Source organism: Serinus canaria, chromosome Z (genome assembly GCF_022539315.1).
Source record: "Serinus canaria isolate serCan28SL12 chromosome Z, serCan2020, whole genome shotgun sequence".
Lineage (NCBI taxonomy): Eukaryota > Metazoa > Chordata > Aves > Passeriformes > Fringillidae > Serinus > Serinus canaria.
In genome coordinates, this window is record NC_066343.1 from 50,154,840 (window position 1) to 50,179,406 (window position 24,567).

General features: G+C 41.7%; 1 long non-coding RNA gene across 1 annotated transcript in view; it reads left to right on the forward strand.

The window, feature by feature from the left end:
- Window positions 1-19,412, forward strand: part of LOC108962600 (uncharacterized) — a 31,995-nt gene extending 12,583 nt beyond the window's left edge. The window contains exons 2-4 of the long non-coding RNA XR_001991270.3: window positions 13,409-13,658; window positions 16,490-16,542; window positions 18,718-19,412. This is a non-coding gene — a long non-coding RNA (uncharacterized LOC108962600). The remainder of the gene's footprint in view (window positions 1-13,408; window positions 13,659-16,489; window positions 16,543-18,717) is intronic.
- Window positions 19,413-24,567: the final 5,155 nt, after the last annotated feature.

Here is a 24,567-nt window from a genome sequence, read left to right on the forward strand (position 1 = left end):
CAAATAGTACAGACAATGCAAACAGAAGGGCTTGGAACAGAGCTGTCTCAAAAGCAGTTTAGTCAGTTTTTTATGTTCTTTTAAGGATTACCACTGGTAATAGTACTGCATAATTTTTAAATGTTTTTAATATTTTAGGAAATTACAGTGGAAATATCTAAAAAAGCAGGAGAAATCCGATCACCCTGGCATTTATAACACAGACAGCAGTGTGAACAGCTGATGCAGAGATGCCTCATCTGTCCTAAATTAAACAGGGAAGAGGCCCTTGTTCATAATCCAATGTTAAAATTAACAGGATTTCTTTTGAGAGGAGTGCTGAGCCACTGATGGCACCGAATGCAAGACAAGTTTGAGGATTTTTTAAGCATGTAGAATTTTCTTATATGCCCAGTAACACAGTTACTTATTTATGAATCCCTTGTTTAAGATCTGACAGTTTGCTTGGTGCACTGGAAGTGTAAGAAAGGCAGTCCTTTCTCCAAAATGCTTATAAATCAAGTGCCCAGGTTTTTTTTCTCAGTGTCTTCCTAATGTGAGGCAATCAAAAAGAGGACTAGATCAGTACTGGCATAGAAAAAGCACAAGCCGTTCTGAAAACCCCATACCATGGAAGACTCCTGTTCTTTCCATCTGCAACCACAGCTCCTTGGCCTGGCAGACTCACAGGGTGGTCCTGTCCCTAGAGAAACTCTGTTTCCTGGGCTTGGCTGTGTTAGAAGCAGCAAAAATAACTGTGGTTTGTGCTCTGCTTGTTTTGCCACTCCTGATGTGGGACCAGAATAGAAATCGTGGTTATTGAGGAAAAAAGTTGCTGTTTATAATCAATCTTCCTGATAGTCAGCTGTAATTAGGAGTTGGCTTGAAAGTGATGGTTTAGGTGAATGAAAATGTGTTTCCTTTCACCTTAGTAAACACCCTGCAAGAGGCCAGGAGCAGCATAACACATCTGAATTTGGCTTACCTGGGAGGTGAACTGAGTTCACCAGGGAGTAAAAAGCCTGAAAGGGACTCTAGTGATGGGGATCCAGCTGTTGTTTCCAGGTACTTAATGAGAATTATAAAGGACATGGACACAAAGCCTTTTTCGAGATATAAAGATGAAAGGACACAATTTGCACCAAGGGAAATTCTATCATGTACTAGGAAAAGGTTCCTCATTTTGACAGTCTTTACACTAAAACAGGGAGGGATGTTGAGGGATGCTTTGGGGTGTCTGTCGTTGGAGATATACAAAACTTTTTGAGTGGGGCCATGAAAGATCTCATGTAATTTTGGTATCAACTCTGTTTCAAGCAGAGATTTGGATTAGAAACCTCCAGATTTTCCTTCCAATCTATGAAATGAATGAATATATTGATGCGGTAAGTTGTTAAATTGTGACTAATTATTCGATGAGATTTTTAGACTCCCAGAGACTATCTTACCATTCAAGGTTAAAAAGAAATCAGCCAGTTAACACAGAACATGGGAAAGCATGTTTGACCAGACTCCTCTCAGGCAAAGGCTTAACAGAGAAACTTGTTTTGTCTCTAGCACACTCTCCCTTTATGCATTACTCTTGTGTCAAACTTTTGTAAATAAAGCAGTATGTGTATTTGCGAGGTGATGACAATGACTGTGGAAATGTTTAATGGAGCACAATGTAGCATGGAATATCATAATTATCTATCCTAAGCAAATGTAAGTGGGCTCTGTAATAACAATTGGGGGTGAATATACTCTTTGATTATATCTGTTTTTAGAAAAAGTACACAACCTTGACAAGCTGAGCTAGAAAGCAAGAAATTGTGCTTCTCTTATTGTCTTCTATGAACAGTCTTCTTGCTAATGTGTTCCTGTACCACCTCAAAAAACAGCTGTTATATTTGAGATAATCCTTTTGCAATGGGGCTTTCAGTGGCACTGCAGTGTCTCATTGCAGTGGTGAACTTTCAGGATCCTTTTCCATTTGGATTTCATTATTTGTGCTCAGCAAAGCTGTCATCACAGGATACATTTTTGTCTGCAATCATGGAATCACAGAAGGGTTAGGGTTGGAATGGATCTTTTAAAATCATCTAGTCCAGCCCTCTGCATTACTAGGGACATGTCTCTGGGCAACCTGTGCCACCCTCATTGTAAAAAAATTCTTAATTTTCATCTAAATTGAACCTCCTTTTTAAAATCATGTTCCCTTGTCCCATCACAACAGACCCTGCTAAAAAGTTTGAGTTCTTCTTTCTTACAGCTCTCCTTTAAGTACTGAAATGCCATAATCCTCATATGTATATGCTGCTGTCTCTAACGGTTGGGAATTGGTGTTTCTTTTCCCTTTGGTCTAAGGTAAATCTTCAGGAATATGACCAGAGCCTGAAAACTCTCTCCATGTTAGTGTTTCTTACACGAGCAGGGTGAGCAGGACTTGTCCCCAGGCTGTGGGACAGCTGTCCTAGCCCCCCCAGGACAAGGCGGGTGAGAAAAGAAGGAGGGAAAGGTGTTTGCCTCCCCCACCCCTTTCAGGGGCACTTGATGTGGGCACTGGGTGATGAACACTGTCTCCCTGTGCAGAAGGGGTGAGCTGGGAGAGCCGGTGCAGCTGCACGACAGATGGCTGTCTCTTGCTAGGCAGAGAGCAATGCCAACAGCGGGTCAGGCCAAGTGCATTGACTTAAAACCTTAACTTCAACATTTAATTAACATTTTCAAAGTTTCCTTGATCCTTATGAGACTTTTCCCTTCCTGTTAAGAATCAGCCAGTATTGTTGTTGGGAAAATGCCAGATTTCCTGGCTTTAAGTTTGTAAGTCTGAACCACACTTGCTGTTTCCCAAGCTTTATGTCTTGATCTCTAATAACATATTCACTTCTCAGATGGAAATAGCAAGTCTTTGCAGAGCTCCTCAGATTTTTTTCCATCCAAGTGTGTGTCTTTGCACATACCCTGCAGCCAATCTGCTTGAAACTCATATCCAAGAATTGCACCAAGGTTTGAAATCACTGCTTGCAATGCATTTTTTAAAAAAATGAAGAAATAAAATATACATACCATAGGATATTAAATAATGCATCTATGGCTGGTTTCTGGGAAGGGTGGCTTTCAGCTCCAGCAAGCATGACAAACATGAAAAAGGATGTAGAGTATGTAGAATAAAGGGATCCAAAACCAGCACAGAGCACTGAGACTTTAGAAAGGCTTGGGGTGAATGCCATTAGAAATCTCCTTAATGAACACAACACTTGGGTCTTGTTAGAAAAGCCTACAGAGTAGAAGGCCAAAAAGAGTGCTTGGAGGGGCTGCCCCAATGGTTTAATTGTCTATTTTACCTGAGCTAATGTAATGCAGTCTTATACACCAGGGGGATAAAATACTTGCTTAGAAAGCCTTGCTTAAAGAACACTCTTAAAGGAAAACTCATGTTGCTCTATTGGCATATTCTGTATGCTGAATATGACATGGTACATTTGAACAGTTTCATTGCCTCCTCTGACTTTTTTGGGGAGACAAAATTTGTTAGAAGTATGATTTGGAAAAGACAAAAGTCTGAAAAATCAAATGAGGAAACACAGATACTTAGTGAAGCCTTAATTTGTGATATATATTTGATTTGTTACTAGTCTTCTCATTCTTGCTCTATTTTTTAACTCAGACACTGAAATCCTGCAAATGGTGCAACTCAGTCACATGGCAGTTCATGGCCTTGTCTGCTCCTGTTTGCTCAAGACACTGTTATTCTTAGCTCAGGTGTAGAGTCACAGAGGGAGGTGGACACGTGGGCCTGCTCTTCTCACGCTCATCCCAGGAGGAAAATTCATAAGTAGTGACCAGGAAAATTTTCCAGGTTAATGCATTTCTATGAAGACCTTTTCAGGTGATGTCTGCTGTGGGGTTATTTGAAAAATATCATTAAAAATCTATACAAACAAACAAAACCAACCCTTTCCTAGCTATAAACACACCTTAGTGAGGCAGCCATACCTCAGCCAGCAGCACCATCTCAGTAAAGTGTTTCACCTGCATCAACAGAGGGCATGATTCCCATAAAAATCACCCTCACTCTTCATTTAAATGAAGCCCAGGCAAAGCTTAGATGCTAATGCTTTAAACCTTTGGGTCTTAAAGAGAAAAGCACCTGCTACTGCTGCTCCCCCATGTGGGTGTGCAGGTGGTTTTGGGTGGGCGTTCTGTATTTCACAAGGGCATTGTGCAAGTATTGGCATAAGTGGCCATTATCCAGGCTAATTTCCCACAAGCTGTTGAGGTAATAGGTCTCCAGTTTTTTTAACTGGTTGTTGGAACTTGACACCAAAAATCCTTTTAAATGTAGCCTATTGAATCTACACAGCCAAGTCTTGGTTTTTTCTGGTGTTTGCTGTGTCTATGCTCCTTGTGGAAGCATCAACAAAACATTGCTTTTATAAATTTCAGCCTTAGCCCTTATGTCACTGGATTTCAGGCAGATCTTTCTACTTCAGTAGTTATTTGATAATAGTCATGGCTCATGGTTTGCTGTTATAATCCTTGTGGTTATCTCTCCCTGCAACACATCTTACCATCTGCTTTAGCATTGCTGCCTGGGGCACTGAAGTTCCTTTTTCCTCTCTCTTTCTAAAAATTGTGTAATCTCCTTCATCTCTCTAGTCAAGGAGGAGAAATTAGCTGATTTTAGAAGCAGAATACCAACATTTTTAGGCTTAGCTTGCAGCAGAACATCTTCAGCCTTGGTGTCACATGGAAGAAAGCCGTCAGACCAGCACACACTGTGGTCCTGGGTGATACAGCTCTGGGTTTGGGCTCTTTGATTTAGCTCCATCTCCCATGGATGTAAAATAGCAGTTTTGCTGTGGGTACACCAAGAAGCATCTGAGTGTTATTTGGCTGCTACTGTGCTAGAGGCAGACAGAGACCCAGTACAGAGGTAGGAAGGAAGGGGAGGGCTTCTTTTCCTTTTCCCCATCCTATTACTCAGGGGGGATGAGAGAGGCAGGCACAGCTCAGTCCTGCTACCTGTGCTTTGGAGAAGCTAGAGAGAAACTCTGTGTGATGTTTGTCTGAAGTGATGGAGTCATGAGAGCTGTTACAGCAAATGTAACATTGCCTGCACCAGCTCCTGACAAGGTGTATGCTTTGTAAGGAAACCACAGCAGCAGAGTCCTTGTTCAATGCCTCTGGGAATGATTCAAAAGAACATGGCTGTTCTGCATGTGGGCAGCAGCAAAGCATGACACTCTGGCAAACTCTGAAGAGCTGTTATCCAAAGAAACTCAGCTAGGTGTAGGGACAGGAACCCAGCTGTGGCATTCAGCAATTGCTGTCCACTTGGGTATCTGGCTATGGCCACTGCTAGTCCAGAATGGAGGTTGGAGGGAGCTATGTGTCACCCCAGGGTGCCATGGAGATGGCCTGAGATGAGATTCATTCTGGAACATTATGTCAATAAATAATGGAACAATCTTGTAAATGCTTTTCCCATGCTCTTGATTTTGTTTTGCTGTTTCTGGATAGAGCAGGGTGTTTCTTTCGTCTCTGAGTTCATTACCCAAAACTCTAAGGAAAAAATAAAAACTAAAAAGAAAGTGAACAAAAGCAGGGATTGTGTGCAGAGTGTTGCAGATTGCTCTGTGTATGGGTGAGAAATAACTGTCTCACAGTCCTGACTTGGGTACTGCTGAAATAGAAATATCATAAAAGATGACGTTTAGACATTGAAGCACTTAGTGTTTGCAACCTTGCACTAACTTCCCCATTCACCCTTTACACTAGAGCTCTCCTTGAACAGGCAGCTGTGATGGAGAATGTCATGCTGGAATCCATTTAATGTCCTCTTGAGAGCTTTTGGAAGGCAGATTCTTAGCTGATATAGGTCAGCATGACTTGCAGGAGCTGACATTTTGAGATTCACTCTCCACTGAGACTAATTAGATAGGAGTAGGTTCATGTTTTGCTGGGTGGAGTGAGGTCTGTGCTGTTTTTCATTAAAGATATCTGCGGAAAAAGCTTATGGCTGGGAACAGCAGGCTGGTCTAACCAGGTACCCTCCCAGGTTGTGTGGAAACCCTTTTGGCTTCCTTAGGGTCCTCAGAAATTAATCAGTGCAATCAAAAAGATTTCCTCTCTACTCCCTTCAGGGCTCATTATAGGCTCAGAGTTTTCTTGACAAACATGTAAGAGGAAAGGTAATCCACACACCCTGCATGAGTCCTCTCTGTTGGTGGTCCCTCCTGCTTCACTAAGGTGGCCAGATAAGGGGAGGTTAAAACTCTGTCATTACCTAGAAACTGTCTGAAATCAGGAAAGGATTAAAGTCACCAGCTTGGGAATTTCACAAGGTAGCCGTCATGTTGAACAAAGCCAGGCTCAAATGAAGCCTGCTTTTTAAAAAGCTTTTAGAGAGTGAAATCCTGGGCTGGCAGGAACAAGGCATTGTAAAAATCAAGCACTAATAGAGTTATCTATTTTAAGCTTGTTGTGCGTATAGGAAGAAAGAATGATAGAGAATAATTTGAGATATTGATGTGTTTGTAGCTGTTTTTACTTTAACTGCTGTTACAGCTAGAGACAGATGACGCCATTCTAATGAAGAATATTCTTCCACAGAAAAGTAGTGATTTTCTTGAGCATTTATTGTCCTTTGGGTTTTGAGCTACTTGCTACTCTGTGTTGCATATTATATTATTTTCCAGTTTGATTGGCATTTTGCTGAGTCACAGCTTGGTTTTCAATTTCCAAGGGAAGCAGGAGCCAGTTTCTGTTTTGTGGGAATATGCACTGCAATGCTGGGTGGTAGTGGAGCTTAAAATACAAGGGACACCACAAAACAAGCAAGCAAGCAAACAAACAAACAAACACAAAAACCCAACCAAACAAGAAACAACCACTTGTGCTTGGCTGTAGTGGTTGGACTAAGCCACAGTGGTCTTCTTGCTCCTGGACTGTGGGGAAAAACATCAGAGGAGAAAAGTTCAGCATCAAGGGCCCTCCACCTCTTGTTTCAGAAGTATATTTTATCTGTAAAATAAAATATTTTATTTTATTAAATTTTTAAATTAGGTGTAACAGATACCTCTGAGGAAAAGAATTTATTGATATACTGTGCGCTTCTGCCAGGAAAAGAACAGCTTTTTTAAAATGCCACTATATCTAAAGCAGGAAAGGAAGGCCTGGATTTCTGCTTTAACTTTAGAGAAAGCAAATAAGGCAACTGTTACATCAGCTGTGGTCTTTGCTAAGATGTTTGTGATAAATGAAGGGAGATATTTGAATGCCATAATTAAATATCTCAAACACCACACCATCCATGATTTTTCTTTGAGTGAAGAAGTCTGTAGAAACACAGTCATTGCAGACTTGCTGACTCAAGCCCTCTCTGTTCCTGGGTCAAAAGAAAGTTGCTAAATACAATTCTGACTAAGCTATTCAAAGACACTCCCTTCAGGGGCATGTTCTTAAAATTCAGTCTGTGAAAATACATGACTGACCGTGGCTGTAATTGCTGCGGCAGTGAGAATCGCTGCTGGCCCTTTGGGAACAATCTCCTAAGTGATGGGAGGAAAGAACATGTCAGAATAAGATTTTCCGAGGAAAATGTCCCTTTGTCTCTAAAATCCACAAATTAATGAATTATGTCAGGTAGCAACAAGCAATGCCCTCTCCTGTGTTCAGTCCAGAAAATGTGTAGAGCAGGGTTTGCCTCTCACAAGCTTCTGACAAGTGCACAATTTTGCCCTTGGAAAGATCACAGTTAAAGGAAAAACTGTGGCAAGACTCAAGGAGTAAAGTATGCAGAGGGTACAATTTTACTGATTCTTCACATGGGAGAAAAACAGAGGTGCCAGCTGAGCACCCCAAAGCCCACAAGCCAGATCCACAGCTGTAGCTATGGGGCTTTCTTTCAGGTAAACACAGGGCAATATTTTTTTACCAGTTCCACTTATTGGAAACCAGTGATTGCCCAGTACAGTGTCTGTACAACCAGTGCAGCATTTCCCATTTCAAAGCAAGGTGTTATTCCACAGGGTTTAGGAGGAAAGTGGGAACTTGCCATCTGATGCAGAGAAGACCTTTACAGACAAAGAAATATTCCAAGACAAAGGTTTGCAAACATCCCAGCAATTCCATGCCTAGCAGCAGGGTGTGCAAGGAGAGGAGAAATGGGAAGCATCCACAGCTCAGGGAATATGATGTTGGTGAAGCCTGTGCAGTTTCAGTCTTGTGTGTGGAGTTACGGCCATGTACCCCTGCCACAGAAAAGGGGTAAAGCCTAATGCTTCTGGGGGAAGGAAGGTCATCACAGCCTGATCCCTTTACAATGGAGAGGGAATTTCACTTTCCTACTGTGGACTGATTGAATTCAGACTACATCTGTCCTGGGTGTGGCATACAGAAGATGGTACAGGAACAGGGAAGAGGACAGTCTGTTTTGTTGAGTGCATATATTTTATATGTCACTGGTACTAATGTGGATTCTTAATTCTTCCTTGCTGCCTGTGCTAAAATACATCTTTACTGAAGTACAATTTCTGCACTTCAAAAATGAAAGTTCAGTCATCGTGATTTTCATATTACTATTTAAAATGGTGCTTTGATGGATGCAAGTGGTGCAAAGGCCTTAAAAGATGCATACACAAACACTACTGTGCCTCTCAGCCTACCATATTATAGATATAAACAAACGCTACCAAGCCTCAGGGCAAACTTGAGACATTGGAAGGCCAGCATCTTTTTATACAAAATAAAAAATGGGTAGAATGAGGCAAGATTAACCTGTTTCAGTTGCTAGCTCTGTCCATAAAATGTAATCAGGCCTGAGATTGGATACATGATGGAGTGAAATCACTTCCCCAGTCCCCATTTGATGAGAAGATGTTCCCAGACAAATACTTTATTAACTCTAGAACTAATCAATGTGCTGAAGCAACCTTTGGACCCCAACTTCTTCTTCAAGAAATGCATGGTTTGTGTATGTATTAATGCCTGTAAAGTCAGATTTTTCCAATTGGCCTGGTATTCAGCAGTAAAATATAATAGCTGATAGCCATGTTTAGCCTTTCAGTAGGAGGATGAAGCCATAACTGTCTTGTGAGAGGATGCTTTGGTATTCAGACATGTTCACATTTGACAAAATGAATTTTTTATCATTCTGAAACACTTCTGGCAGATGAATAAAAGTAATTCAGAATATGTTATAATCTTTAGGATTAAATTATTACTATCTATGGTGTATTTTGCTGCATAGTTTATCATCTAAGTGGAACAATTATCTAGAGGTAAATTTCACTCTACTTTTCTATTAATCTTCAAATAGATAGTGTTTCTCATGCTGTGTTCCAAAATCATCTGCAAAACATAATCTCTTGTCAAGATTCAAGCTGTCTGGCTGTAGCATACTCTTTACAGATAAAAAAATTCATAATGCAGCACTCCAGTCTCAAAAAAACCCCAAAGCAGCTATCAAAAACCCTACCAAATCCTGGGATAATTTATTTTTAGTTCTGTAATAAAAACCAGATAGGCAAAAAATTTTGTTATTTTCAGTGTTTCAGACAAACTGTGCTCATACAGGTAACTATGCACACCTGAGATAAGACTCTAGTTTTATCCTCTACTAAGAGAGAGTACTATATTGAGGTAATATGTGAAATTTTTATTCAAACTATATAGTACAGCCATCTGAAAATCTTGAATAAACCTTACTTAATTTATCACCAAGGGTAAGAATATGAATAGCATTATAATCCAGACTTTCTGAGTCACTTTGCCATCATCTTCTGCATTTTCACATTTCTTAGCAAGAACCCATTCACAAGCTTTGCTAGAAGCTAGGCTGGAATGTCTTTTATCATCTCCTCCATTTTCATGGCGCCTTATGGTTGAGAAGTGTCCGTAAATTTTTATGGCAGTTATTGTTATCTCCACAGATCTGTGCAGAATCTCTTCTCTGCACCTTCTAGGTGTAGAATATCTTCTTTAAAGGGGCTGGTTTGAGCTGCTGTGGCAGATTGCTGACTGTCACACTCAAGATGTACAAGCAGATTAACTTGATCTCTTGAAAATACATCAATGGAACTTATGTTTACACTAGGTGATTCTTTCTCTCTCTCTTTCTACATTAAGCATACCAGACTAATACTGGCTTGATGGAAGCAGTAAGTAAATCTGGATAAATGTATGGGTTGCAACAAGCCTGAGGCGCCAAAAGGTGGAATTATGCAGGTTAGATCTCGGAGATTTGTTTTAGGCAGGTGGCAACTATTTGGAAAATACTTTTCAGATATTGGGGTGCTGTGGTTTTGGTTTTTGGTTTGGATAGTTTGGTTTTGGTGGTGGCTTTTGATTTTGGTTTTGGGGTATTTTTGGTGTGGTTTTTTTTTTTTGGTTTATTTGGGTTTTTTTTAACTTTGAAGCTATTTCCATACAAAAGAGAAAAATTTTAAAAAGACAATAGTATGTTCTCAGCTACTCAACCTCACCAGAGACCTCCTCTACACAAACTAAAAAACCATACGCTCTGTTCCAAATTTGCCTTTAGAGCCCAGCAGTATGCCAGCACTTCAACAGGACAGTGATGCAATGCAGTGATCCTCCATGGCTCCAGCTTTCCCTTGCTCTCTGGCTGCTGCACCTCAGGAAATACCTGCACCAACCTCTGGGAAAGTCTCTTTGGAAGCTTGTGAGCCTGCTGGAGGCAGCTGGCTGCAGCAATGGTCATATTCCTGCCTGGCAGCCTTCTCTCAGAGTCATTTCTACTGCACGCCCATGTCCACAGGACCTGGCACCCACCTCATAACTCTTGTCCTCTTCATGCCTTTCCATTATGAGCATTACAGCTGCAAAAGCCTAGGTACAATGTCTCAATAGTCAAAATCTCAAACAGCAATTTTCATTTCAGACATGTTATTTAGCTCTGCTCTAAGACTCAGTTTCTTGTCAGTGGAGAGTTTCCATCCTAAAAAATAAATCAAAGAAATAGGAGGCAGTGACCCAAGACAAGGGGTGACTCATTTGCCAATTGAAGCTCAGCTCCAAATACTTCAGGGCCAGAAAAATATGAATAAGTTTTATATTTTGGCTGCAGCACTAATGCCTTCAAATGGACTTTTGGAGTGGTTTACTTTGGAATTCAAAACCAGCTATATTTAGCAAGTAGTAAATAAGTAAGCAAAAATATTTCATTATAATTATGCTCAACAAAAATAACATTCTGCAAAAGTTAAAAAGTATTCTAAATATTTTACATCTGTGAGAATATTAATTAATTCTTTGTATGGAAGAAAAATTGAATGAGGCACTGAGAAATGCTTATGAAGGAAGGCTTTATACAGAGGCTTTGTAGAGAGAACCATATGTTCAGTTTGAGCCTTTCTGTGTGATCAGATACATTAATAATGGCATTCTGTTTTTTTAACTTATCTGATTATTAGCCATTTTTGCCAGTAGGGCCGCTAGTGTTAAATTCTCAAGTATTGAAGAAAGCGTGATTTAGTTAATGCACAGTTCCTGCAAAGCTGAAGATGGATGTACAACAAATACTTTCACACATTCCCTGTCTGTCTCATGGCCAAGGCAAGCATCTTGTAACAGCTATATTGCCAGTAATAGGGGTTACCACTTGATTACCTAGTGAAATCCTGAAGTAACTTCTGTTAAAATGAGCTTCAGTTAATATGAGCATGTTAAATATATCCAAAAATCAGCCTCTTTAAGCAGAATCTAAGATGGTTTTGCATTCCTTTTTATTACACTTGTTTGGAGTGGGAGCCTGAAAATGGTGATAGTGGATGAGTTTCTGATCTAAACCAGTATTCAGTGATGAACAAAGCAGCTTTGAGACACACAGGAAAAGGTTCTAATATGGGCAATCATAAATTAAACTTTCCAGAAAATAACGCTTTTTATAATCCCATTTGATGGGAAGCTGGTGTGTGCCTTGAATAATGAAAGCTTATAACATCACCAAAACTCATGGCTTTTTTTAATTAAATGCTTTACCGTAATGATAGTTTTATCTTTCACAATGTAGTTCAGGTATTGTTTCAGATCCTGTGAAGCTCCTTCCCTTTGGGGTGGAGAAACTTGTAGCCCCTGGATAATGCCTTTTTCCAGTCATTTTCAAAGCAGTTCTAAAGAAGGTCACTATAGTTAAAATATTCTCTTTTTTAACCTTAAACTGCATAATGAGTTTTATGAGATAAACTGCTTAAGAAATTTAAAGTATGCCATTCTTTATATACACATAGGAGGGAAGAAGCAGAAAATCTACCCTGCTGTCTTTTCAGCCTTTGTTTGATTTTTTCTTATAATCCATCGCTCGTTTTCAGTTATTTTTCATAAGATTTCCATTTTCATTAGATTTCCTCTTATATAAAACACAGAGAATGAAATTACTGCCAGAAATATTGGAGTCCATGTATTGTCAGCAGGTTTGGGTCTCTCTCGTGAATGATCCCATTCTATACTCGGCCCTCTGTTAATCTGAGCTCGTGTGAATAACAGCAGTGTTTCACTGTTTCTCAGTCTGGGACCCCAAGACCCCCTACAGTTCCAATCTGTGGGTCTGGCAAGTGTCCCCTGAGCTTAGCATCTGCACTTTGGGCTTTCCTGTTGTTTGGCAACAAGGAGGAGGTGTGTGTTCCCTCTCCTTTCTGTGACTGGCTGGTAAGTGTTGTGGTGCCTGCACAGGAGATCAGGACAGCACACAACAGTGACACTGGAAACACCATCTGTCTCCTGTCCAGCTCCAGATGTCTCACTGGTTCAGTCAGTGGAGGTCCCCAAGGTGGGGGCAGTGATAGCCAGGCTGTGGGGTTTGAGATGAGCTGCCATGGCTTCTGACTACGGGTTCTGAGCAGCATTCCTTGGCTCTGAAAATGGAGGTTATGCTCCACACTGCAGAGGTGCAGGAGTTATGTCAGGAATTTGCAACAGTGTTGGGAAACTGGTTTTGAAATTATTAAATGGATGAATTTGCAGCAGCAATCTGAGTCCAGCCTTTGACATGACCAAAGCAGTGATTTGGACTCATTAGCTGGATGAAGCGCAGCAAAACAATTTTGAACAGCGGTTGTTACAAACTGTTTGTGAGTTATTTCTGAATAACATGTATTTTAAATAAGTCCTTGATTTCTTGTCAACAATATTAAAGAAAGGTGGTATTTGTCAGCCACTTAGCTCTACAATTTATGCGTTTCCAGACTGAAGGTGTTCCCTGCCGTGTTCTTCTCCCTCCTTTTTCTCCTGGTGTAAAATCCTTAGTAGCAGGTGCCAAACAATTATACATTCCCATCAAACATGGCTTTGTATTTCTCAATACTTCTGTCTTACTGAGCTGTGCATTTAGTTTTTAGGTATCTTCCTTGCCCTCTGGGAACGCAAAAGTACCAGAAAATATAAACTCTCATATTACATTTTTTAAGAAGTTTCTAATCTGCAGGTGCTGCTGTACTTGCACAGATCCATGGCAAGATTCCAGCAATGAGCAGCAGGAGAGAGGTGTCTTGCATTGCTCACACAGGGGAGGCAGCAGCTCCTGTAGCCTGGCACAGACTGGCCCATCCCTGAACACTTAGGGCAGGTGTGATTCCCTGGCTGGCACCTGCCCTTGGATGCTACTGGAGACAAGAGCCATGAGCAGCAAGGGTTGTTGGGCTCCTGTTGAAGTCACTGTGCCTGATTATGCAGTGGTAAGTGTGCATTCTCTACCCCCCAGCCCCCTTTGTCAGAGGAGTGCAAGTCTGTGCATTAAAGCAGCACCAGTGAAAGTATGAGACTGCTTCCCACAAAACAGTGCTGAATTAGGCACAGTGGGAACAAAAGGAGCAGTGCTGCGGATAGAAGCACTATGAAATCCATGTTCCATAAAATCCATGTCCTATCCCAACAGTGATCTTTAGCTTGTGTAATGTTTCATTCTCCAGACAACATTGCTCCAGCACCATAATTCTGATTCATTAATGTCTGGTATCTAATGCTTTATTAATTTTTAATTTTCTCTATTCACTTCAGTGTAAATACCCAACTAGCACTGGAGACAAATAGAAAATTCTTTCTGTGCCTCACACATTTCATTAACCTTCCCTCTGCCACTTCTTCCTTCAAAGAATTTCCTTCTGAGGCTTCACTGTCATGTCTGGAAACTATTTTTTCCCTTTTATGGACACAAGAGCATGTTTAAAACATGATGCTCCCAAAGTGTGAGTGCTCAGGCATGTCCAGCCAAGAGAGGCCAGGCACCAAGGCCCCATGTTAGAACAGTTTGGGAGACCATTAGGATGCAGTAGCCAAGACAAGCAACTATGTGTGACCGCAGCCTTGTTTGTGAATAGAATAAATTATTTTTATAATAGCTTAAATATAAAAACTCTCAAATGGGCCAAATTTCAGGAAGCCAGCCATTTCCCCTGCTTCTCCTTTCCCTTTTTTCATCCTTGAGAAAGGAGATATCCTTGCTGAAGGACAGAAATAAAGGGAGGAAAATCAGGATACTACAATGTCCTCTGAAAGGAAGGCCCAATCATATGGTTTCTGTCTGTCTGTGTGTTCTCATTGTCAATCCGTTGTTGAAGGCAGCACATGCAGAGGGAAATAAGTAGATGATTGATTTGCATGAAAAAACTTAATACAGGTCATTGCACTAGACAGGAGAAAAAGACATTAACTCAGGATCTGTGAAGGCATCAATGGAAACAATAACTGAAGAAAACAAACTTGTCAGTGAAAACCTCTGTCTCTGCCCGCAGCGGGAAGCTTGCCTGTGTCACTGCTCTTGGAAGCTTGTCCAAAATGCAGTGGAATGGATGAGGGGCTGATGGTCTGGGGTATGGCACCAGAGGAGGCCCATGGAAGAGAGTGGGTATCTGGCTACTCTCCCAATAGCATGGTTTAGCCCCAGCCAGTGGCCAAGCCCCCACAGCCACTCACTCTCCCACCAGCAGGACTGGGGAGAGGATCAGAAGGGTGAAAGCTGGAAAACTCATGGGTTGACATAAAAACAGTTTAATAGGCAAAGCAAAAGCTGCACATGCAAGCAGAAAAAAACCAAGGAATTAATTCAGAGCTTCCCATGAGCAAGCAGTTCATGTTCTGTCATCTCTGGGAGAGCAGGGCCCCATTTCACATAATGGTTACTTGTAAAGACAAAACTCTGTCACTCCAAATGTTCCCTCCTTTCTTCTTCTTCTCCCCACTTTATACCCTGAGCATGATGTCACATTGTCTGGAATAGTCCTTTGGTCAGTTTGTCCTGGCTCTGTCTCCTCCCAGCCTCCCAATCCCCCCCAGCCTCCTTGGCAGAGTGGCTGTACTAAAAGCAGAAAAGCCTGCCGAACAGGCTGAGCACTGCTCAGCAACAACAAAAACATTTCTATACTATTAACCTGTTTTCAACACAAGACCAAAACACAGCCTGTGAAGAAAATTAACTCTACTCAGACAAAACCAGCATACCCAGGATCAATGCAACACAATTATTTGTGTGACATTATGGAGCTGCAAAAGTCATAAAAACAGTTGTTGTGTAGGGAAAATGGCAATAGAGGTTTCATACAGACAGTACATTAATTACTTTCCATGGTTCTACAGCAATGTACTTTGTTCCCTAGATGCTGATTGAACATATTTGTGTCAAGAGACCCTTGTGTCATTCATTTCCTCCTTCCTCCAGCAGCCCCAGCTGGTGGACCATGATGGTGGATCTGATGAGACCTGGCAGACTGTCCCTACCCCAGGCCTGCTGCAGCTGCTGCTATTAGTTCCAACAAGGGACTGCACTGGAGGCCACACAGCAGAGTCCTCAAATTGCAGAGAAGTTGTGGGAATAGTGTCTTTACTTTTACAGCCAAATCAATGCTGAAAGGTGCGGAGATTGGAGTGGAAGCAATATTGCAGACAATAAAAAATAGCATTTTTCCACCCCAGGAGCATCCACTCTGAGTACTGAGTAAATTGAAGCATTGGCCTTGCAGGTGTGAATGTGTGGACAACAGATCCCTTCTGGTTTTAGTCTCATCTCATTGTGAACACTCTGATCCTCCATTTCAGTTAGGACAGGCCAAAGACGGGACAAACCTGTGCTGGGGCATCACCCATGGCACAGCCTTGGTCCACCCAAAAAACAATGCTCTTTCCTGAGCAAGAGAAATGTCAAAGTTTCATGAAGGATAGAGAAAGTGACACTTTTGTTGAGATGTCTCTGAGCCAATGAGTAACCCCTCTTGCTCCCACTGGTAGCCTCCAGGAAGGCAGATCTCCTTGAATTCTCACTGTCCCTTCTCAGCAACCTCCAACTTCTGCTTCTTTTTATTTGGCCCAGTATTCCTTTATTTACCTTTCTACTACCACCTGTAGAGCAACAATGCCCAGCATTACAAATGTGCAGAAACTTTTTCTGTAGCTAAATATATAGATGTGAGTGTGTGATGATCTTTTATGAAGGTAGGAGCTTGTATAAGAAAACAGCAGTGGTGTATTAGCTTCCAGCAAGAGGTTAAGCATACCTTTATCTGTTTGTACCTAGTTCCTCTTGGCTGCTGTGAGCTGTCACTGAACATGAGACATCAGTGCCACAAGGTAAGGCACCTGTAGCCTGCTTCCTGGGAGCATTGAACCGCAAAGAGGGGACATGAAATCTGAACTTACAAGTACCAGGGTTCCCCTGGATACTTCTGACTGTTTGTTCAATGCAATTTCCTTTCTCAGAAAAACCACCTGTGCATCACAACTTGGATCATTGGAAAATTTAGTTGTAGAAAAAGAGATGCTGATATGAAATATCCATAGGGAAAGAGTTGTTTATTCCCTAAAACTTTCTTCCTCCACCTATTGAGATCAAAATGCAAAATACCATCTTGATCTAGTGTTATGTCAGGAGCAGAGAAGATTTTTTGTTTAAACCAGTCTTGAAATAAATTGCTGCTTACTGTGTTGTCTTAGAGTGATTAGCTCATGTTTGTGTTCCTCTGTTCTGCAATCTTGCTATCGTACTCTTGCCTGTCTGTGAACTATTTAGTGTCACTAAAAGTTCTAGAACAAAATGTGAAGACCACAGTGACTCTTGTGAGTTAACTTCTGGACATTTTTGAGCAGCTAGAATGTTTCATCTCTTTAGGTTTGCAAATATTATGTGATGCCCGGGGATAAGGTAAGGAAAGAAAATATGGGAAGTTTGTATGTGTAATTTTACATGGAAGGATTATTTACTTTGTGGGAAGTAAATTGTACTATAGCTGAGGGATATGAATATTCGATTTCTTGACTGGGGCAAAGCTTTCTGTCCCCCATTAATTCACTGTGTCAAAACAGACCCTGCTTGCAAGTGTTAAGCATGAAAATGAAGGTGAATGAAGGGGGCCGATGACAGGATTACAGGGTTTAAGACGACAGAAACAACCACATAGACTAAGGCAGTTTAAGCTGCTTAATTTTGTTTTGTCTCAGAACAACCTGGTTTTTTACACGATTTTTCTCCCAGAGCTATACATTCAAGCAGGCGGGGAGCACTCATTGTTTGGGACTGTCTTGTCCAGAAATGATCTCATATCTCAGCTGTGCAGGGGTCTGCACTCCCTCCCAGCACAGCACTTGGCAAGCCAGGTCCCTGGTGATGCCTGCGAGGGAAGCTCTCAGCGCATGGTGTGTTTGCTTTGCGACTTGTTGGGGGTGGGGGATGCGTGCCAGCCTGCAGCTGGAGGCACAGACCACGGCTTCAGTGGTAACGAGCAGGGAGCTGCGGCTGCTCCACAGTCCCCTGACACGTCTTCCAGTCCAGTTTTAATTGGCTGCAGCGTGAATTTGCATTCTGCCTTCTTTGACATTCATCATGTGGGTAATAGATGCACACACAGGCTGTCCTCACACAACAAAGAAGGTGCAGGGCTAATTTAAAAGCACTTGTGAAAATTCCAGCTTCAGAGGGCCTATTAAAACAAAAGACCCCAAAGTGCTAGATGTACTTCTCTGCAGTGAGCCTGGTTATTGCTGACATTCACTCCACCTTACCACAAGATGTTTTTTGCCTTTCTTCTTCAACACACGCATGTCTGTGAGGGAAATACTGCCATTGCATTGTACAAGCACTTTCCAAATGCTGTATTTACACAGAAATAAATGTTTTGTATTTCTGGTTTTAATCCATTATTTCATACACATTTTTTCCCAGTTTTTTTGGTATATTTTCCCCACAGCAACATGTTTGGTTCTTTTTTTTTTTTTTTTCCTCTCAGCTTCTGGCTTATTTGTGGCTCTGTTTTTATCTGCAAAAGTCAATACAGGGAGCCAAACTCAGCTTTGGTGGAATAAATGTGCAGCATTGCCACATTTTATATTGCATTTCAATATTAATTATTAATTTGTGTACCTAGTACATTGATTTAAAGGGCACTGCATAAGTTAAATACTCATCCGTAAAATTAAAACCATTCCTGGCCACACTGAGTGACATTGCAGAAGTATTCTGCTGCTCTCACCAGAATCCTGAGCAATTGCAACACTGCTTGTCAGACACTGACACAAAAAACCTGCAAAATCCTAGTCAGCAGAGAATAGCGTGAAGAAATGCAGCTTTCCTTGAGCTCTGCAACTTGCTATATGTGTGTGTGATTACCACAAGCAGTGGGGAAGAAATCGTAACAGTGAGACATATACAGACAGAAATATATCTTTTCATACATAAAATTACATTCTTCAATGTACATTTTTACTTTGGTTGTACTTCTCGCTGACCCTGTCTGGTTTTATACTCTACAGAAAAACAACTGCAGAGAATCACAGAAGGCGTTGGATTGGCAGGGACCTTAAAGATCACCTTGTTCCAACCCCCCACCCTGGGCAGGGACATCTTCCACTAGACCAGGTTGCTCAAGCTTTTATTCAACCTGGCCTTGGACACTTCAAGGGGTGGAGCATCCCCAACTTCTCCAGGAAACCCGTTCCAGTGTCTCACCACTCTCACAATAAATTTTTCCCAGTGATATCCAAGCCAAGTCTCCTCTTCTTTCAGTTTGAACCCTTCTCCCTTGTTCTGTCACTACCTGCCCTTGGAAAAAGTCCCTCTCCAGCTCTCTTGTAGCCCTCTTTAGCTACTCAGAGGCTGTTAGAAGGTCTCCTCAGAACCTGTTCTCCTCAAGGCCAAAAAATCCCAAGTCTCTCAGTCTGTTCTCCTAGGAGAGGTGCTCCACCCCTCTGATCATTTTCATGGCTATCACTGTTGGGTAAGAACTGGCACAGACTCACCACAAGGCTGGTTTGCACATCTTTACTTCAGATCTTCTTTTATACGTTGTTCCAATACAGATAGACCTGACTGGTCAATTAATCAGTACATTTCACCTGACTGGCTAATTAACAAAACACCTTTCTTATAGACAGTCTTTGAGGAAAACAGAAAGTAGGAAAACACCTGCAGGTTGTTTACAATAATAAACTACCATTGTCTATCTTCAACTCCCTAAAGTCTCACAAGCCAGTTCTGGGAAAACTTACCTAGTTTTCTCGCTCTCTGACCAGGCTGTCACATGCACATATGGACCTTCTCTGGACTGTCCCCAAAAGGTCCATTACTATTTATGCTGCGGACCCCAGAGCTGATGCAGTACTGCAGCTAGGGTCTCACCAGAGCAGAGGGTCAGAATCCCCTCCCTGGCCCTGCTGACCACTCTGCTTTTGATGCAGCTGAGGATAAATTTGGCTTTCTAGCATGGACAATCTTCTACAATTTTGAGAAACCTGCATGCTCAGGAGAGGGCTTTTCACCCCAACACATGTTTCATGAGGGGATGCATTGGTAAATGCTTGAGCCCAGTCCATTGCTTTACTCCAGCTTCACTGTGTTCTTAGCCAGCCTTGTTCCCAGGGGATAATATGGGTCCCAGGCCAGCCTTTCTGAGGGCTGTTCTGCAAGGTGTGGTACTCACTCTCTTTGTTTGGGTGACAGACTCTCAGAGCAGGCAATTACATTTCCTGAAAGGGAAAAAGGCATTAATCCCTCAGTGAATTGTTGCGGCAGTGCTGGTTGCTCTTAGTGCAGCCATTCTAGGGGAGCAATGCCTCTGTCCCTTGTGTCATTTCCAGGATCCTGAGTTACATCTTTTAGCAATCTGTGGCAGTGCTACCAGTTTGTGGTCAGCATTAATTATGTCTGAGATGATCCTCATCTTTTTGATGCTGGCACATATATTAGTAATAGGGATGTAGTCAGTAGCTTTAAAAGTCAATAACATTGGGGGACTCTTGTTTGTGTTTATCAGTGAAGTATCTGGGAATGTCTCAAGTGCTACAGCTAAGCCCAGCAGTATTAATGTTGTGCTTCTCAGGAGCCGCTGGGCTGAGAAAATAAGCTATGAGAAAAATAAAACTGCAGGTAGCTTTTTCTGTTTCTAGGCCTAGAAAACCTGTAGGATAAAGAGTTGGTTTAAAACTGTCCTTTAATATTGCTTTCAAAACATTATTTAGCAATTCACTGATACAGATCACAGATCACAGAATATTCTGATTTGGAAGGGACCCACAACGCTTAAGGGAGTGGTCCATATTGAACCTACAATCTTGGTGCTATTAGCACCATGCTTTAAACAACTGAGCTCCATAGGGGAGTGATGTTTTGCCTGGGTGCTTCAGTGTGTACAGTAGCATGTGCCCAGCCCAAATTCTGCTCTCATGAGTAGCAGCAGCTGGGGCTTGGGCCATTAAATTTGCATCTGTTGACTTGTGCTGTGTGATGTTGGGAAAAGCCCCTTTTGCAGACCAAAAAGCCATGTGGTAGGCCGGTGTAGGACTTTGTGGAGTTTCTCTATAGTAATTCCTCCCCATGGTTTTATATGCAGAATATGGTTGTACTGTTGAGAGAAAATAAAGATGTGACATGCCCTGTGGTTGTATGTGGTGTCAGACAGTAGGAAAAAAAATACGTTCATGCTTGTTTTTAATGCTGTGCTTTTTCATTTCCTTTGGTGCATTGCCATATTTTTTCCATGTTCAGTTTTCAAAGAGAAAGAGTATATTTACACTTTCTTCTGTGATGAATAAAAAATACAAGGGGTATATTTACATTTTCGTTTGTGATGAAAAAAAAACCCCCAAAGCCAATACTTCTCTTCACAGAGACTCTAATTTATACCAGATGGATTGATCTACAGGAACACAGGAGATTTGCTGTGCATAAAATATGGGACTGTCACAGCTTGTGCTCTGTCAGAAAGGAACTGGTCTATGGATTATATGGTTTATAGCAGAAAATGTTTTTAAAGTTTTGTCAGATGGCTGACCATTTAAACCAGTTCTGTAAAGACTGCCAGAGATACCACAGCATGCTTTACTGACCAAATTGCTTGGGATTCTTCAATGCCATTCCCCTCTTTCTCATATGTCTTATATGTCTGGGTACTGTATCATAGTTATACAAAAGGTGTTTTTCTGCTATTCCTGCAGAAGAATAAATGGAGCACAACTTCTGAAACTGATGAAGACAAATAAAATTTCTTTTGCATACATGCACATGAAAAGTTTCGTCTCCAACCTGTGCTGAACCTACACATGCATTTACCTTGTTGCACCCATGTTCTCTTTAAGGTGTGTTTAGGTAAGAGGTAACAACCACATAGACACACACACACACTTTTCTGTGTGGATATGAATATAGGACAAGGTGCCCTTTAGCTGCCAGAATATCCTCAACACATTGCCTGATTCATCAGAGCGGGATTTCATACTTTTTCACATAGGTTTTCTGAACAGGATGTACCAAAATAAACCCCCTAGTTAGATTGCTAGGTCGGGTCTTGCTCTTTATAGCACTAATTTTATTTCAGCAAGTTTTAGAATGGCAATAACAGCTTTCAGTGCCATTAGTGGCTTCATCCAAGAGACTCTGAGTTCTTTAAAATCAATTACATTTTTAAACAATACATCAAGTACAATACTTGCATTTCTCTATAAGGCATAAAATATCTTGGAGAGGTCAGGCTCCTGTTTGCAGTCTTGGCTCAATGCAGTGACCAAAGGATGAACTGAGCTGGAGCATTCTGACCCTTAGGCAGTTTTTCAGTCATTAAACCCCTTAGTCAGAAGCTGAGACTTAAGCAAATGCTATCAGCTGGAAAACAGGCATTTTGAAAAGAAAGGAAGGGGATGTCTGGATAAAGAGGTGTCCTGCACCTTTAGACACCTACAGATTCGAACAGCTGCTTCATGACTGATTTCCTACATCAGGGCAAGCATTCATCAAAGCACTGGTCTTATCCAAATAAATAATGCTCTCAAATAGCCTTCACTTTCACCTCAGTGGATAAGGCTTGCAATCTGCCTGCCTTGATCTGTTCTATTAGTATAGTAGCCCATCAATACAAAGGAAAGCAACTGTTTCAGCTGAGGCTGAACCTCAGCGCTTCTTGTATCACTAAAAAAATCAATGTCCTTTGCCTGCTGTTGCCTTGCCCTTCATGTCTTCTGAAGGGCATAGAAATTTTTTAATTATCTACATTTAATACAGACTCCCATTATATTCTTTTTCTAAGGCACAAGCTTGAACAAGGGCATCCAGCCTAGAATTTCACTTGGATTGAGAGAGGGAGAGTTGTGTACATCCACAAAAATTCCAAAGATCACTGCCCAGTTCCCAGGTGACACGTGGATTTTCTGGATGACATGAAGAAGTTAAACGTGCTGTGTCAAATCTTCTGTGTGCTTGAGTCTTGCATTGGATCAGTAAATCTGTGCTTAGGAATGCTTGGGCATTAACCTCATCTGTTTTCTCTTTTCCGGGCACGGATATTAACAGCAAATCCCCTCCTGTGAAAAAGTCCACATATTCTTACAGAAAAGCAGCCAAAGACAATTGGGTCTGTGTTTATGATCCATACTGGTGGGACGCACAAGGAGCTGTGCAGACCCCTTTGCCATCATAGTATTCACCTTGAATGCTACTGTGGAGTTACTGTGAATAGGGCTGGGGACCTCAGCTCCCCACAGGCTTAGCCTGGAGCCTGATGAACAGAACTGCAGGGAAGCAGCTGGAGCTCTGCCTCGGGGAGGATGATGAGCAAGGTGACATTTTATGTATTAGGATTAAAGGGCAGACTAAAAAGGTGACACTGCAGTGGGTGTTTGCTACAGGCCCTATGATGAGAAGGAGGATGTGGCTGAGCCCTTTTGCAGACATCTCTGGATGTAGCCTCACAGTGATGAGTCCTGGTTCTTGTGGGCAACTTTCACCACCCTGATGTCAGCTGAAGGAATTGCACAGCAAGGCTGTGATAACAATCCCTGAGGTTCCTTCCAGGTCATCCCTGATTTTAACTTTCTTGTAGAGGCTATGAAGGATCCAACAAGGAAAGGTGTACTGTTGGACCTTACACTAATCAACAAGAAAGACTGGAGGCAGCCTTGGATGCAGGGACCATGGATTGTGGAGTTCAGTATCCGGCAAGGATGAGGAACATCAGATGGCAACCACAGACTTCAGGAGAACTTATTTTGGCCTCTTCAGGGAACTTCATGGAAGAATGCCATGGGAGTGGCCCTGCAGGAAAGTTAGTCCAACAAGGTGGTCAGTATTTGAAGACTCCTTACCTGGTAGTGCCTTACACCGTGGTGCTGCCCGCATCTCCCAGAGGAGCTCAACATCATTTCCTGGAAATCATTTAGCAGCAGGACTGTGGGGATCTGCTGAACTGGACTGTCTTCCTCAGTACAGCAGTTTTGAGGATTTGCAGCTGGTGAGGAAGATGTTCACAGCAGAGCCTGTATTTGTCTTTCAAAGGCTCCTGCTGTGAGCCAGGCAGTTTCCTGCCTTAAGAAAAAAAAAATGTAGTAGTTGGATTTCACTAATTTTCAATGATCAGTGCACTTTAATTACATTGTCTGAATCTGGAGAAGGATAAAATGGCAGCAATAAGTTTGAGGGGCAATAAGGGTGAGTTTGGCTTCTGCATTCTCTCTTTGGGCGAGATATTCCAATGACAGGAAGTCTAGACATTTGCCTTGAAGAGTTAAGCTTTTAGGAGAGATGTAATGTATGCTTTAATGTCCCACTGTAAATAATTCACAAAATGTCAGCTGATGTCAAGAAATGGAAACTTTTGAATGCAACTGAGATGATCAGTCATGTCTTGGCTTCTAAAACAAGTCTGGAATTATGCAGGAACAATGCAAAATACTTTAAATATGCAGACCTTATAAACTGCTCATCACAGACATTAAATTGAAGAACACTCTCTTCTTTCTTCCCCTACCTTCAAGCAAAACCTTTGGCAGAACTTCCTGTCTTGGTATCACATACAGTTGGCAAAATCCTAGTGCTGTAAAAATTTGATAATGCAGGGAAAAAAAAATCAAAGGCCATAAAACACATTAAAGTGACTCTTTCAGCCTTCTGCCTGTTTTTAGAACAACACTGTCAGGCATTGATTCACACATCTGACTTTCACCCAAGTGAAGAAATATTTTTTTTTTCTAAATCTGGGAGAAGAAATCCGCTCCCAGATTTCTGGCCTCTGCTTTCTCTCTTGGGTACCATATAGCTGGGTGCTCTAGAAGACTTGGCCCTGCAGCAGCAAGAGCCTAGGCTCAGTGGTCAAAAACCATGGGGAATGATTTCACAGT